Genomic DNA, 17,129 nt, shown 5'->3' with positions numbered 1-17,129 from the left:
TCTTCAGTGATCACTTCGTTATTAAGTAGTGTATTATTTAGCCTCCATGTGTTTGTATTTTTTACAGATCTTTTCCTGTAATTGATATCTAGTCTCATAGCGTTGTGGTCGGAAAGGATACTTGATACAATTTCAATTTTCTTAATTTTACCAAGGCTTGATTTGTGACCCAAGATATGATCTATCCTGGAGAATGTTCCATGAGCACTTGAGAAAAATGCGTATTCTGTTGTTTTTGGATGGAATGTCCTGTAAATATCAATTAAGTCCATCTTGTTTAATGTATCATTTAAAGCTTGTGTTTCCTTATTTATTTTCATTTTGGATGATCTGTCCATTGCTGAAAGTGGGGTGTTAAAGTCCCCTACTATGAATGTGTTACTGTCGATTTCCCCTTTTATGGCTGTTAGTATTTGCCTTATGTATTGAGGTGCTCCTATGTTGGGTGCATAAATATTTACAATTGTTATATCTTCTTCTTGGATCGATCCCTTGATCATTATGTAGTGTCCTTCTTTGTCTCTTTTAATAGTCCTTATTTTAAAGTCTATTTTGTCTGATATGAGAATTGCTACTCCAGCTTTCTTTTGGTTTCCATTTGCATGGAATCTTTTTCCATCCCCTTACTTTCAGTCTGTATGTGTCTCTCGGTCTGCAGTAGGTCTCTTGTAGACAGCATATATATGGGTCTTGTTTTTGTATCCATTCAGCCAGTCTGTGTCTTTTGGTGGGAGCATTAATCCATTTACATTTAAGGTAATTATCGATATGTATGTTCCTATTCCCATTTTTGTAATTGTTTGGGTTTGTTATTGTAGGTCTTTTCCTTCTCTTGTGTTTCTTGCCTAGAGAAGTTCCTTTAGCATTCGTTGTAAAGCTGGCTTGGTGGTGCTGAACTCTGTCAGCTTTTGCTTGTCTGTAAAGATTTTAATTTCTCCATCAAATCTGAATGAGATCCTTGCTGGGTAGAGTAATCTTGGTTGTAGGTTTTTCTCCTTCATCAGTTTAAATATGTCCTGCCAGTCCCTTCTGGCTTGCAGAGTTTCTGCTGAAAGATCAGCTGTTAACCTTATGGGGATTCCCTTGTGTGTTATTTTTCCCTTCCTGCTTTTAATATATTTTCTTTGTATTTAATTTTTGATAGGTTGATTAATATGTGTCTTGGCATATTTCTCCTTGGATTTATCCTGTATGGGACTCTCTGTGCTTCCTGGACTTGATTAACTATTTCCCCTCCCATGTTAGGGAAGTTTTCAACTATAATCTCTTCAAATATTTTCTCAGTCCCTTTCTTTTTCTCTTCTTCTGGAACCACTGTAATTTGAATGTTGGTGCGTTTAATGTTGTCCCAGAGGTCTCTGAGACTGTCCTCAGTTCTTTTCATTCTTTTTTCTTTATTCTGCTCTGCAGTAGTTATTTCCACTATTTTATCTTCCAGGTCACTTATCCGTTCTTCTGCCTCAGTTATTCTGCTATTGATCCCATCTAGAGTATTTTTAATTTCATTTATTGTGTTGTTCATCATTGCTTGTTTCATCTTTAGTTCTTCTAGGTCCTTGTTAACTGTTTCTTGCTTTTTGTCTATTCTATTTCCAAGATTTTGGATTATCTTTACTATCATTATTCTGAAATCTTTCTCAGGTAGACTGCCTATTCCTCTTCATTTTTTAGGTCTGGTGGGTTTTTATCTTGCTCCTTCTTCTGCTGTGTGTTTTTCTGTCTTCTCATTTTGCTTATCTTACTGTGTTTGGGGTCTCCTTTTTGCAGGCTGCAGGTTCGTAGTTCCCGTTGTTTTTGGTGTCTGTCCCCAGTGGCTAAAGTTGGTTCAGTGGGTTGTGTAGGCTTCTTGGTGGAGGGGACTAGTGCCTGTGTTCTGGTGGATGAGGCTGGATCTTGTCTTTCTGGTGGGCAGGTCCACGTCTGGTGGTGTGTTTTGGGGTGTCCGTGGACTTATTATGATTTTAGGCAGCCTCTCTGCTAATGGGTGGAGTTGTGTTCCTGTCTTGCTAGTTGTTTGGTATAGGGTGTCCAGCACTGTAGCTTGCTGGTCGTTGAGTGAAGCTGGGTGCTGGTGTTGAGATGGAGATCTCTGGGAGATTTTCGCCATTTGATATTATGTGGAGCTGGGAGGTCTCTTGTGGATCAGTGTCCTGAAGTTGGCTCTCTCACCTCAGAGGCACAGCAGTGACTCCTGACTGCAGTACCAAGAGCCTTTCATCCACACGGCTCAGAATAAAATGGAGAAAAAGTAGAAAGAAAGAATTAGTAGAAGTAGAAAGAAAGAAAGGAGGGAGGGAGGGAGGGAGGAAGGAAGGAAGGAGGGAAGGAAGGAAAAAGGGAAAGAAAGAAGGAAGATAAAGTAAAATAAAGTAAGGTAAAATAACAAAAGTTATTAAAATAAAAAAAATAATTATGAAGAAAAAAAAACGTACGGATAGAACCCTAGGACAAATGGTGGAAACAAAGCTATACAGACAAAATCTCATACAGAAGCATACACATACACACTCACAAAAAGAGGAAAAGGGGAAAAAAACATAAATCTTGCTCTCAAAGTCCACCTCCTCAATTTGGGATGATTTGTTGTCTAAAGGAGGGAAAGAAGGAAGGAAGGAAAGAAGGGAGTGAGGAAGGGAAGGAGGGAGGGAGGAAGGAAGGAAGGACGGAAAGAAAGAAAAAGAAAGAAGATAAAGTAAAATAAAATTATTAAAATAAAAAATAATTATTAAGTAAAAAAAATTAAAAAGTTGATTGTGGACCTTTAATCCGCTGCTTCTGAGGCTGCTGTGAGAGATTTCCCTTTCTCTTCTTTGTTCTCACAGCTCCCAGGGGCTCAGCTGTGGATTTGGCCCCGCCTCTGCGTGTAGGTCGCTGGAGGGCGTCTGTTCTTCGCTCAGACAGGACGGGGTTAAAGGAGCCGCTGATTAGCGGGCTCTGGCTCACTGATGCCGCGGGGGAGGGAGGGGCATGGAGCGCGGGGGCGAGCCCGCGGCAGCAGAGGCCAGCGTGACGCCGTACGTACCAGCCTGAGGCGCGTGCGCTCTCCCGGGAGAGCCGTCCCTGGATCCTGGAACGCTGGCAGTGGCGGGCCGCACAGGCTCCCCGGAAGCGGGGAGTGGACAGTAACCTGGGCTCACACACAGCCCTCCTGGTGGCAGCAGCAGCAGCCTTAGCGTCTCCTGCCCGTCTGTGGCGTCCGCGCTCTTAGACACGGCTCGCGCCCGTCTCTGGAGCTCCTTTAAGCAGCGCTCTTAATCCCCTCTCCTCGCCCACCAGGAAACAAAGAGGGAAGAAAAAGTCTCTTGCCTCTTCGGCAGGTCCAGACTTCCCCGGACTCTCTCCCGGCTAGCCGTGGCGCACTAACCCCTGCAGGCTGTGTTCATGCTGCCAACACCAGTCCTCTCCCAGTGCTCTGACCGAAGCCCAAGCCTCAACTCCCTGCCCCGCCCGCCCCGGCGGGTGAGCAGACAAGCCTTTCGAGCTGGTGAGTGCTGGTTGGCCCTGATCCTCTGTGCGGGGTTCTCGCCGCTTTACCCCCCGCACCCCTGTTGCTGTGCTCTCTTCCGCGGCTCCGAAGCTTTCCCCCTCCGCCACCCGCAGTCTCCGCCCACGAAGGGGCTTCCTAGTGTGTGGAAACCGTTCATCCTTCACAGCTCCCTCCCACTGGTGCAGGTTCCAGCCCTATCCTTTTGTCTCTGTTTATTCTTTTTTCTTTTGCCCTACCCAGGTACGTGGGGGGTTTCTTGCCTTTTGGAAGGTCTGCGGTCTTCTGCCAGCGTTCAGTAGTTGTTCTGTAGGAGTTGTTCCACGTGTAGATGTATTTCTGGTGTATCTGTGGGGAGGAAGGTGATCTCCGCGTCTTACTCTTCCGCCATCTTCCCCAAAGACTCAATTTAATATATATTAATCAGAGATGACTATGTGATCAACTGAACCACTCATGATTAATATCAGTTTAACTATATTCAGTAGTTTAGTATTACAAGTAAAGCTATGATGAATCTTTTGCTAAATTAGTAGTCATTTTAAACATAAGTAAAATTTTAGTTATCTGATATATGGATATTTGCAGATTAGATATTATTAAAGTGATCTTAAACCTGAATTTTGAGTAGCTCTGTCCATTTCCAGATATTTGTTGTTTCTTGAAGCAAACTGCATTGCTTTGCTATCTACTCACGTTTCCTCTTTGAAAGTAAACAACTAAAAACTTGGAACTTACCCATGGGGTAAAGGGTTGATTAACAATATAGATTTACATTTCTCTTTGATTGCATAAAATTCTTATTTTACCTGGCTTACATCAAAGATAAAGTGTTTATGTTCATTTATGTTAATTGTTGACCTTTTCTTTTGATTAACTAAGCCTGTAACCAATTAGAATTGAGACATATTTCATGTTCAGGTAACATGGTGTATATCTAGTCTAAATGTGGAAATGAATGTCTTATGTAGGTAGCATAAAACAGGCACATAAAGGAGAGATTTTCAACAAACGGTTCTTCATTGTGAGAGCAATTGTTTTAGCATTCTAATTCACTACAAAATAAAGCTGTGAGAATTTTGAGAAACAAACAAAAATTAACATTGATCAAGTGTTCCAGGCGTACTCAACCAAAGGACTAACAATCTAATTGTTGAATATGCAATTCTAAGGCGCCTTAGGACCAAATTGTGAAAATATAGAATTTTCATAGTTTAGGGAGATGATCTTCTCAGTATATTTAATACCATAAAGGCCAAACTGTAAGCATTGTGTTTAGTTCTGGACATAACCCTGGAGAGGGGTTATTCATATGCTGGAGGTTGTCTAAACAATACATGGATTGTTGGGACCTCAGACCACATGATTAACTATTGGAGTAACTGGGGTATTTAACTTGGAAAAAAAAAACAATAAAAAAACAACAAAAAAATAAACAAACTTGATAGTGGTCTTTAAATATTTGAGAGACTTTTATGTTACACATCAATTAGGATTGTTTTTTTCAGGGTTTCATGGGGTGAGGGGTAGGTAAAAATTAAGACTATATATTTCACTTTAACATTAAAAAAAGAACTTAATATTCAGAACCACTTAAAAAGCTATAATGGTTTGCTTTAACAAGAGGGATGTTATCGTTGGAAATGGTCAAGGATACTAAACTGTCATTGAGTTGTGAGGATATAGAGTAGATTCGAAGGTCTAATAGATACTTGGCTTAACTCTATAATTGGGTTAGGCCTATCAATGTCCCCTCTAAATTAGATTATTTCTGAATATATGGTATAAAAATGATTGTAGAACCTAATTTAGAAAGGAATTACACAGTAAAAAGCATGAAATAGAGAAACATTTATCAAAACAGACATTAGTCCTACACACAATAAAATACAAAATAATGCTGAGAGAAACAAAAGGAGCCATAAATAAATGGTGAGATATGTCAAGTTCATGTATTGGGAGATTCAGTGTTGTTAATTAAAGTGTTAATTTCCCCTGAAGTTATTTATTAATTCATTGCAATCTAAATAAAAATGCCAATGGATATATTCTGATAGAAATTGACATGCTTGATTGTAAAATGTATATGAAAACCCAAGCAACCTAAAATAGTTAAACAGTTTTGTAAAATAAGGACAAAGCTGGAGAACTAGCACTATCATGATTTCAAAACTTGATGTAGATATATTTATATAATCTATATGTATATTATATAATCTATATGTATATAATCTATATGATATGTATACATATCTATACATATATAATATATATGTATACATATATTATATATATAATATATATCTATATATACATATATATGTCTATATATACAGATATATAGATGTAGAGCTATCACAGAATGAAAAATAAATCAATGCAGTGGTAAATGGGCAAAATCAAAATAGTGGAACAGACATTTCACAAAATAAGGTGTATGAATATGAAGTAAGTATTGAAAGTATGCTCAGCATCAGTAGTTATTAGGAAAATCCAGTTAAAATCACAATTAGGTGCAATGCCCCACCTAATAGGATGGCTACCATTGAAAAGAAAACCAATGTTGGCAAGGATGCAGAGCAACTTGAACACTTATACATTGTAGGTGAGAATGTAAAATGATAGAGCCACTTTTGAAAACTATTTGGCAGTATCTTATAAATGTAAATGTATACCTGTTATACCACGCAACATTTTCACTGTTATCAAAGAGATGTAAAAATATTTGTCCATTAAAAAGACTTGTACAGTAATATTCATAGAAGGTTTATTCATAAGGGTCAAGAACTGAAAGCAACCCAAATATTTATTAGCAAGTAAATTAAACATATTTTCATAAATTCATACAACGGGATAGTTCTAAACGATAAAAAAAAACAAACTACTGACATAGGTGATAACATGGATGAATATAAAAAATAATATGTTGTAGGAAATAAGCCATATGAATATAAGTTCATACTGTATGAATCCATTTACGTGAAATGTTAGAAAGTCAAAATAATCTTTAGTAACAGAAAGTAAGTCAGTGATTTTCAGGGATGCATTGCACTGGCTGCAAAGAGGCACTCGGGAAACTTTGGGGGTAATAGAAATGCTTTATATCTTAATTTTGATGGTGGTTAAACAGGTTTATTTATTATGTAAATTCATTAATTGTATGCTTAAAAAGAAAGATGGTGAAAAAACATACATGTTAAAAGTAATCAGAATGTAAAGAGCTAAATATTATAGAAACATCTTAAGAGTAATTGTTTTAGGAATAAGCACAATAAAAACATTGCCCAAAAGACTATTGAACGATCAAAAGTCACTAAAGAAAAAGAAGATACTCACAGAATAGAAAAAGAAAAAAAGGAGGTGGAAAAGAAAGGATAGAACCATTTATATTAATTGATACTTTTCCATGTAAACAATGCCTAAATATGTTAATGTAGACATAAAATCTGATTATAAAGGAAAAGGGTAATATTCTCCTGGTGGTTTCAGGAAATGATGTTTTTGTAAGTAATATAATTTAGAACAGGCTTGAAAGGATGTTCTCCTTCTACATCATCCCAAACTGCCTTTTCAATAAAAAAGACATATGGCATTAATTATAGGATGGCAATGTGGAAGGCACATGTTAATTTTCATGTGAAAGAAATTACATAAAATATTTTTATGACTATCATCATCATTATAATAACACTTCCAAAATACTTGCCCAGCCCTGAAAAGAATATTTGAATTTTATGTCAGTTGCAGCAGGCTAAATCAAAGATGTTGCTGTTATCATATTAAGAATAATAGTCCTGGGCCTCCCTGGTGGCGCAGTGGTTGACAGTCCGCCTGCCAATGCAGGGGATGCGGGTTCGTGCCCCGGTCCAGGAGGATCGCACATGCTGCGGAGCAGCTGGGCCCGTGAGCCATGGCCGCTGAGCCTGTGCGTCCGGAGCCCGTGCTCCGCAACTGGAGAGGCCACAGCAGTGGGAGGCCCGCGTACTGCAGACACTGACTTCTTTTCAGTAATCTCTCATTCAGATTACTTAAAGCAGTGACCATGGAATTGTCAGGCAAGAATCATTTGGCGGACTTTCTGGGGATCTCATTATTATTGTCCCTGTCTCTAACTGGGTGCAATATTTCCCTGCTCAGTTCTGGCAACAGTTAGCTCTTGAGGATCCAGTGAGTAGACAGAAGCTTCGGACATAGGTTCAGACTGACTTATCAGTGTTCTTTTCTCTCATAGCTGTATTTTGTGAGCACCTGCTTTTTGTGTTCTAGGCTCTACCTTTCTCTATGAATTTCTAATACCTACTAGTTCTCTGCTACTTTGGTGGTTTTCTCTAAACTCCAACTTGAGCTTTATAGTTAAGGTACCCACCATGGCTGAGTAGCTCCTAAGACTCCTGCTCTGGTTTTTTCCTAGGTAACTTACACCATGGCTAGAGAAGGTATCAAGGCAAGATGTTTTTATATAACTATGTGAGAAAGAGACTGCCCTATTTGGTATAACAAAGTTATACATGCACATGGTAATACATAAATAAAACAACAGAAAGCCTACAATAAAAATCTAGCCACCTCCAGCTCCAGCTTATTCCTTTAACCTCCCACTGCCTTCCCCTGGAAGAAATCATTTTTAACAATTTCTATTTTTATTCCTATTGCTGACTATTCCTCAAAAAATAAGTCATAGGCATATAACATTATTATCTAGACATTATTTATTGACTCTATGAAAAATGAAGACTTTGCATTCATATACTCTTACCTACCATTCCCACCCCTCCATTATTTATACTTATGTGATTATTTTTAATTTATTCTTTCATATCCTTGGTTGACTTCCAATAATTAATAGTTATTTTAACATTTGACTTTGTACCATGTCTCTTTTCCTTCTTAAACATTACAACTCTGTTAGCTGTGTTTTACTTTATGGATTCCACCTTTTCCTCCACATCTCTCTTTCTTTTCTAAACCTTCCAACTTTTGTCAGCTGTTTTACTAAATTTTCAGAATAGATAGTATTTATATTTTGTTTTTAAACTTTATTTATTTATTATTTTACCTTTTTTTCCCTTCCAGCATTACTGAGATGTAATTGACACACAGCACTGTACAAGTTTGTGTACAGCATAATGATTTAACTTACATACATCATGAAATGATTATCACAATAAGTTTAGTGAACATCCATCATCTCACAGAGATACAAAATTAAAAGAAATAGGAAAAAGAATTTTTTCCCTTGTGGTGAGAACTCTTAGGATTAACTCTCTTAACAACTGCCATATATTACCTACAACAGTGTTAATTATATTTATCATGTTGTACATTATATCCCTAGAACTGATTTATTTTACAACTGGAAGTTTGTACCTTTTGACTCCCTTCATCCAATCCCCCCTCCTCCCACTCTCTGCCTCTGGTTACTGCAAATCTTTTTCTATGAGTTTGTTTGTTGAACCCTATTTAAACTTCCTTGTTTGATCTCAAGGTCAATTCTAAATGTTTACAAGCAAATAACAGGGTTTACTTTACTGTAATATTACTCAGTACAGAGGCAAGCTGAATGATAGGGTTTTGTTTCTTTCTAATAGATTCATTATAACCTTGTGCCATTGAAAACACATGGTCCTAGAGTAAAATTTAATCTTTTCCTACATCCTATCAGTGGTTTAAGATTAGGGAAGTCACTTTACTTTATATTTGGATCACAACTCTGTTGTAGTTTTTCTTTCCACTGATTATTATTATACTATATATAATAATATATATTATATATACAACAATATATATTATATATACTTATATATTATATTATTGAGATTTTAAATTGCTTTTGGTTTTTTGTTAGAAAAAATACAAATGTCTTCTTTAAGTTGTGGCTAATGGATTTTAGGTTTTTATTCTGTTACTTGAATTTAGAGGGTATTGATTTCCTGATTTATTTTGGATGGTTTCTCTTCAGGTCTATCACAAACTGTCATTCTGAACTTTATTTGTATCAAAGTTTTGGAGTAATTCCATTGTTTTCCTCTTTTTAGACTTCATACTTACTTCACTAAAGTACATTCCCAGGTAACTTCCTTAGAATAGGTGTATTGAATGTGAACTTTCTGAATCTTTGCCTGTCTAAAATTACCAATTCAGTCAGGTACAGAAATTTCATATGCTGAAATTGTTGTCTCAGAACTTGTAAGTTATTGAACCCCATACCACTGCTGCTGCTGAAAAGATGACATAGATCCTTGTTTCTAACCTTTCCTTCTTCCCTCCCTTCCTCCCTCCCTTCCTTCCTTCCTTCCTTCTCTAAATATATATATCTGAACACCCAAGAGCCAGGGGCTCTGATATCTGAGGGCAGGAGTAGAAGGATGTATTAGCTCAAGAAGGGAAAGAAAATTCACCTCCACTTTTGTGTTCTATTGGGTCCCTCAGCAGTTTGGATGATGCCCACCCACACTGGTGAGGGTGGATCTTCTTTACTCAGTCTACTGATTCAAATGTATATCTCTTCCAGAAATACCCTAATAGACACACCCAGAAATAATGTTTTACCAGCTATCTGAGCATCCCTTAGCCTAGTGAAGTTGACATATAAAATTAGCCATCACATCTGTGTTTTCTTGGTTTATATTTTCAGACCATCCTAGATTTTACTCTGTTGACAGTATCTTCAACTCACCTTTTCTGTTGTCTTTTTGTGGTAAATCCAGGTGGGAAAAAAATCAACCCTGGATGATTTCAACTGGCTAGCTTCAGTTCTCTATTCACAGGTAGCTAAATTGAGCTGGAGAAAAATCAACAAACCACCCAGACTAATGCTAATACAAAAGTATGATCCACAAATTGAAACAGGATTTAAATTGTCTTATATTACTTATACATTTCCCTGCTCTATTATTTTGCCCATTCTCCATAGCTAATATTTAAAATTTTATTATCTTATATTTCACACCCTCACATCTTCCCTTGACTTTCTTAGGCAAATGACTTCCTAACCTATCTGCAAAGACACTAGAAGTCACAAACAAGGACTTGTCTCAACTCCTATATTATTGACTATACACTTACCTACATTTTTACTCACCCGTGGTTTCTTTCCTTCCGTACAACAGAAAAGGGTTCTCTGTAGATACCTTTTCGAAGGCTTGCTTTGATTCCTGTGTTGAGACTACACAGCAGCGAAGAGATGCTAACATAGAAACCCACTAGGGGACTATAGTTCAGGTGACAAATTACGGTAGCTTGGTCTGGGGGGATAGCAGTAGAAATTATATGAGAAATGACCAAATTCTTGATGTAAAGGTAAAGCTAGTTATATTTGCTTAAGGAATAGATGGAATGTGTGAGAAAAAGGGGAGTCAAGGACATCTCCAAGATTTTTTAACAATTGAAGAATAGAGTTACCAGTTGCTGAGCTGGATAGGACTGTAGAAGTAGAAGGATTTGGGATAAAGATCAAATCAATTTGACACATTAAGTTTGAGACATTAGTTAGACATCCAAGTGGATGTGTTAAGTAGGGGATTGTATCTATATTTCTGAAATTCAGGGAAAACTCCAGGTTGGGGATTTACATTTGCAATCCGTAAGCATGCACATGTACTGAAAACATATGGCCAAGTGAGGCCACCAAGGAAGTATGTGTAAGAAGTTATTCCATTATTCACCCAATAACTGAATTCTGGGGCATTTTGGTTAGGAAGTTTTGTTTTGGTTAGGAAGATGAGGAAGAGCTATAAAGTGAGACTGAGAATGAGATGGGATGAGTTACTGTCCTGGGAGCCAAGTGAAGGAATTGTTTCCAGCAGAAAAGAGTGCTAAAAACAGTGTTAAATTTACAGAGAGACAAAAAAGATGAGAATTTAAAATTGTCTGTTAGGTTTAACAGTGTAGATGGATATTATTTGTGACCTTGTCAAGAGCGGTTTCAGTGGAACAAACGTGAGAAATGGAATTAGAGAGAACACTTACATTGCCGGGTATTTTTAAAAGACATAAAATATATAGAAACATTAACATGTTTGTATTGTGGTAACAGTAATGTACAGAGACAAAAATTGTTACTGTACTTGCAAGGCGACAGTTGCTGGGTCAAATATCCTTGAGCAAGTGATTGGCCTTTGTTAGGAGCAAGGAAAGTTCTGTCTGTCTGTCTATCTATCTATCCATCTATCTATTGTTCATATTGTAGAAGAGAAGCCAGAATATATAGACAGGTAGATGGTAGACATTTTGGAGACTTGTAAGATGATATTTTAATTACATCTATTTTCTCAGAGAAATGTGAAGCAAGGTCATCAGTCAAGAGTGCAAATGGTGGAGGAGGTTTTTTGATATTTGAGGAGAGACGACATGAAGTAATCATTTAGGAAAGTGGGAGAGCAATTGACTCTAGAAGAAAATAATTAGTTACACAATGTTAAGTTTATATATTTTGTCATTTCTCATAGATCTGTTTCTCAAATCATATTTTATTACTACAAGTACTTATACATGCAAATGAATTAAGTACTCAAGCAATTTCCTTTTCTTCTGGAAACTCTGAGAAACATTGTTTTGCTGATTTGTGTGTCAATGGTAGTTCTAAAAACTTTAAGTTAAATTCTAAAACTAAGCTATGGGCATGCTTCATTCAACGTTACTTCCACCAAAAGGAAGACACAGGCATATGGGAAATCATGGGCAAAGTGTGCTGCTATGAGAAATATGCAATTTCTATTTAAGTTCAGTCAACAATGGCTGAAAATCATAGTTTTTGTTTGCTTTGTCTTTTTTTAACAATCTAATTTTTTCTGCCCTCATTAATTATTTCTCACTCATTTCTTTAATATTTTCTTGCTGACTAATTAGTCACATCTCTTATTAAGCCCATTGTGGCTATAAAGTTGGACCTATGGGATTAAAAGAAAATTTGAAGCGTGAAACCATTTAAATTTAATTCTTTTAATAAAATGTAATCCATGGTTTGTCAAAATCCATAGAACTATATACCACAAGAATAATTTTATGGTATATAAATTTTAAAAAGCCAACCTGAATATGGGAAACCCAAAAGGGATTGCAACCTGTAACAAAAATTTTATCACAAATAACTTATTACAAATGAATGACAAGTTATTAAATAACTGATTACAAATGAATGACATAACAATAATGATAGAGAAGAAAAGGACAAACCTAACAAAGTTTGGAAAACAGTATTATGGCTGGATATAGGTAAAAGACAAGAGGAATGGTACACAAATACTGTGCTATATTTGGGTTTCTCATGGAGGCATGGGTTAGCCACTCAAAAACTACTTTATTTGTGTACCATGGCGGAACAAAGTGCATATATTGTAGATAATGAGAGCCAGTTTCTCCTTGTCAGAAAAATAAGTTACAAATAAATAAGGAAAGGATAAAGACTAGAATAGACCCTGTGGTATGAGATTGGAATCAGAAGTACCAGTAAGAGCCATGGTTTTAAAAATACATATGCAGATAGACAAAGAAATCAGTGTAGATGGTATGTCATTGTAGGAAGGATGTTTGTGTGTGTGTGTGTGCGTGTGTGTGTGTGTGTGTGTGTGAGTGTGATCTTCTAGCACTGTCCCCAGAGAGGGCTTAAAATAATTGGCATCCTAGTAGGAATGAACACACGTATCATTCTGATATTGGTTTCTAAAGACCATGTTCCAATAAAAGGAACCCAGGCTCCTTGGAGAAGCAGTTGATACCAGAGCTGGAGCAGGGAAAATACAGGATGAGCCTATAGAGCATTTTGTAATTCCAGAAAGTAAAGAAGTGCTCATAAAAAGAAGGGGACACATTAAAAGGGCAAAGGAGCCAACCTGAAAGATGATTTAATTGTAAAGTTGGAGCAGATTGAGTAACAAAATAAATAACAATAGTATTCAATTATAACCTCTACAATAAAGTAATACTCATGATATAAATAAATAATGAATAAATAAATACATGGAGAAGGGACAATGTTTTCTTACCAAATTATAATAAATGTAGAAGAAACAAGAGATATAGAAAATCACCATTAGTAAAACACAGTAATTGTTGTTGCATGATGGATGCTAGAAGCAGTGGGTAAACGTTTGTGGAAATACAGGATATTTACATAGTCTCAAAGGATGCCCCCCAAGATATTTTTTAATGACAAAGGGAAAATAGTAATTTTACAGTAGAAAACCTGGTGACACCACTTTGACCAAGTAGTTAAGGACAGCATCACCAATAAAAAGATGTATCTGCATCATGTATGTACTCCTAATATGACACTCTTATGATACTCTTGCTTAAAATGCATAAACTCAGTCTACTCGTGAGAAAACATCAGACAAACCCAAAATGAGGGGCATTACAAAATATTTTATCAGTACTCTTCAAGAGTGTCAAGGTTATGAAAGACCAAGTGAGATAGGAGAACTGTTGAAAATTGGAGGAGGCTGAGGAGACACAAGAACTAGATGCATTATGGGATTCTGGATTGGATCAGATAACAGAAAAGGACCTTAACAGAAAAAGTAATAAAATTCAAGTATGTCTGCAGTTTAGTTGAAAAAAATAATAAATCAAAAAATTAAATCTTTATTTTTAGGCAGAGCACACAATGTTGGAGCTGTCTCCTCTGCCCCACTCTAAGCCCCAGAAGGTCAAGGCCTGTGCACACTGTAGTGGATCATGAAGTTTTTGTTGAATGACTACATCAAAATTGAATTTTGTCTGTGACACTGTGTTATAATGATCTGTTATGAATTTTAAGTTCCCTCTCTACTGTGAGGTTCTAAGAGCCAATGATCTTATATATAAAAACTAGATCTGGGACACAAAGATAAATGTTTGCTAAATGTGTAAGTGAGTATTGCTGAATATCTACATTTAAATAGGACCCCTCCCTGTAAGAATAACTATAAGCTATTAAAAATTTCCTGAATTGTGATAAGTACTTCTGAGTGCAAATATATTGTGGTCATATGATTTAAATATGTGCGTGCATGTTTTGTTGTGTTTTATTTTTCATCATACTCCGGCACAGAAAAATGGAGAAGGATAGAAGAATGCCCTTTACTAGTATAAATGATATATAATTCTTATTAACAAAATAACAACACAAATAGAGATTCGATGATATTTTTATAATTTTGTGTTCTCCCGCAATATGATCAGCAGCAACAGTAATTCTTAACTTTGAAATAGTAAGAACTTTATTCTCTTGCTGTTTTGGTATTTTATATATAATATTTGTGATGGGCTGAGAATTAACACAAAAGGTAGTAGCAATTGACAGTGAAATTTAGAATTGACTTTCATGCTTACATGCTTACTCATAGATTGTTACAACAAACAAAAAAGAACAAATAAAATTTTAATAATGCTTTTACTGGAATACATTGAAATATGTAAATTAAGATAAAACTGTATTTGTTAACATTTACATTCTCTAAAATAAATCTTTTTGATTATTAATTTCCTTTAAATTAGAATGAAAATGGTATCCTAAAAAAGTATCAAGATTTAAATTAATTTTAATTTGAAAAAATGAAGTTCATAGGAGGAAAATAATTAACATTTATAAATAAAAACACTGAAGATGGCATTTTCAACCTAACATCATTTTAATGGAAAATTCCCATATTACTTTAATTTTAAAGAGGGATAAGATCTTCACAATTTATTATAAACCTATTTTATAAAAGGAGTAAGAGCATTAAACAATGGAAATGAAATGAATTTTCTAAAAATTAATGGATTAATTCTTTCTAGTTAATGAAAACCATTTAATCTGGTTTTTACATGTCAGATAAATGAATCATGGGTAATACATAACACTAGGTGCTCAAAAATCTAATCAAAATCTCTAAAAATGAGTTATTTACCAATACTGGAGTATTCAATAACAGAAAATGAGGTATATTGAATAGATTTTTGTGTTTTTTTTTTACCATTAAGTTTCTTTATTTCCTCAAAGCACAAACTTCATTTTCTTTCTGTATGCCTCAAAGCCATTGCATGGATAATATTTTGTTAAATTATAGACAATGAAATAGATTTCTAGATTACTCATAGGTTTTCTTTTCAAAACTTAACAGTATTTCCTGAGCAAGTTCTGAATTAGATTTTGCCTCTAAATGAAACCAACACACATTGGAAAAGAAAAAGCCATTTTATCAACAAAGAGTAAGAAGAGACTGGCATAACTTGTGATTTCTAGAGGTAAAAGTACTTTTAGGGTCTCTGGCATATTGGTGACCAAAAAAAGCAATAAAAAATGTTAAAACATGGTAGGTTAATTGATAGGAGAATTTAAATGGCAGTGAGATGAATATCTATAGGGTTAGGGAGTGAACTGAATTTAGAAATTTACTATCAGCAGATGAAACACATATTCAGAAGGCCCGGATCTGTGTGATTGCATGGTGTTCTCTTGAGATATGTCACTGAAGGCTAATGGACCTGCCTCAAAGGGGTTGAGTTATGCGGTAATGGGAGCTCAACTTCAATAGAAAGAAAGCTTTAGAAAACAAGGGGAAATGGAGGATGTTAATCCCATAAATGTTATTCATTGATTTATGCATTAATATATTCAGCAAACAAATATATTACTTTTCCTGGCAGTATGATCTAAGACAGTGTGATTTTAATTCTAAGATTTAAAAAAATCTCCCTTTAATTATTATCCCAAATGTAAAATTAAGGTTTCAGGGACTATTTTGGAGATGGAAATTGCATACATTCTAATTACATGAAAATATAAATGATAAAACATTGCTAAAAACCCATTTATAGGAAAAAACATAATTAACTGTAGGGGTTATTTTAAGATGAAAAGTATAAATGAATGACTTTTTTCTTTAAATTTCTCCCTTTCTTTATTCTTACCTATTGCTGCTCTTTCCTGCCTTCCAGCACTACCACCACTCCCTCCTCCAGCCTCAATTACTCTAAAAGTAACCACCTGTTAGATCCTTGGTTCTCAACCCTCACTGTACATTAGAATCACCTGAGGTGTGCACCCACCCACGCAAATTAAATCAGAATCTCAAGGAGAGTGAAGTCTTGCTGTTTGCTTTTTAAGGAGCTCCCGTGTTGATCTTAATGTACAGCCAAGTTTGAAAAACTGTCTTCTTAGGTGAATTAACAAGGTAAGTCAGAAAGTTTTCACCAATTAAACACCTACCAGTACTCAGCAACTGCCCTAGCGTAATGGGCATATGATGGCATAAACACTAGGCTGTGTATCCACGTTGTTTACAAATTTACTGCGGTGAATAGTCATTTCTAAATTTAAGTTAGTAACTCTGGGCTTATATGTCTTAATTTATCAGTTACATGCTGTATGTAAGAAAGTTTTTATTAATAATTCTCTAAGGCTTTGAATTATTTATTTCATATATTAAAATCTTTACAATAATATTATCTCACTTGTAATCTGATATGTTTTCTGATGGGAAAGAAACATTTGCAGTTACAGCTGGCAAGTCTTAGAAATTGTGCTCACAATGTAAAAGTGAACTCAGTTAAAACCATGGGCTAAGGAGTCAGGTTGCATAAATTCAAGTCTTAGCTTTGTGGTTTACTAGTTCTGTTTTCTTGGGCCAGTCATTTAACTTATTTGTACTTTTATTTTCTCATCTGTAAAATAGGGATAATA

The 17,129-nt window shown here is 35.7% G+C and overlaps 1 protein-coding gene across 14 annotated transcripts in view; it reads left to right on the top strand.

The window, feature by feature from the left end:
• LOC307186545 (uncharacterized protein) overlaps positions 1–17,129 on the top strand; it is a 1,017,825-nt gene that overhangs the window by 635,257 nt on the left and 365,439 nt on the right. The window contains exon 1 of one of the 14 annotated variants that reach the window (XR_013828396.1): positions 3,088–3,484. The exons of the other annotated variants lie outside the window; for them this stretch is intronic. The gene's annotated coding sequence lies outside the window, so the exon portion shown is untranslated. Of the gene's footprint in view, positions 1–3,087; positions 3,485–17,129 lie in introns of those variants that run through there. 14 annotated transcript variants of the gene reach the window in all.

This window comes from Stenella coeruleoalba (genome assembly GCF_951394435.1).
Source record: "Stenella coeruleoalba genome assembly, chromosome: 5".
Classification (NCBI taxonomy): Eukaryota; Metazoa; Chordata; class Mammalia; order Artiodactyla; family Delphinidae; genus Stenella; species Stenella coeruleoalba.
The sequence above is the reverse complement of the archived record's forward strand: the minus strand, read 5'-3'. Positions and strand labels throughout refer to the sequence as shown.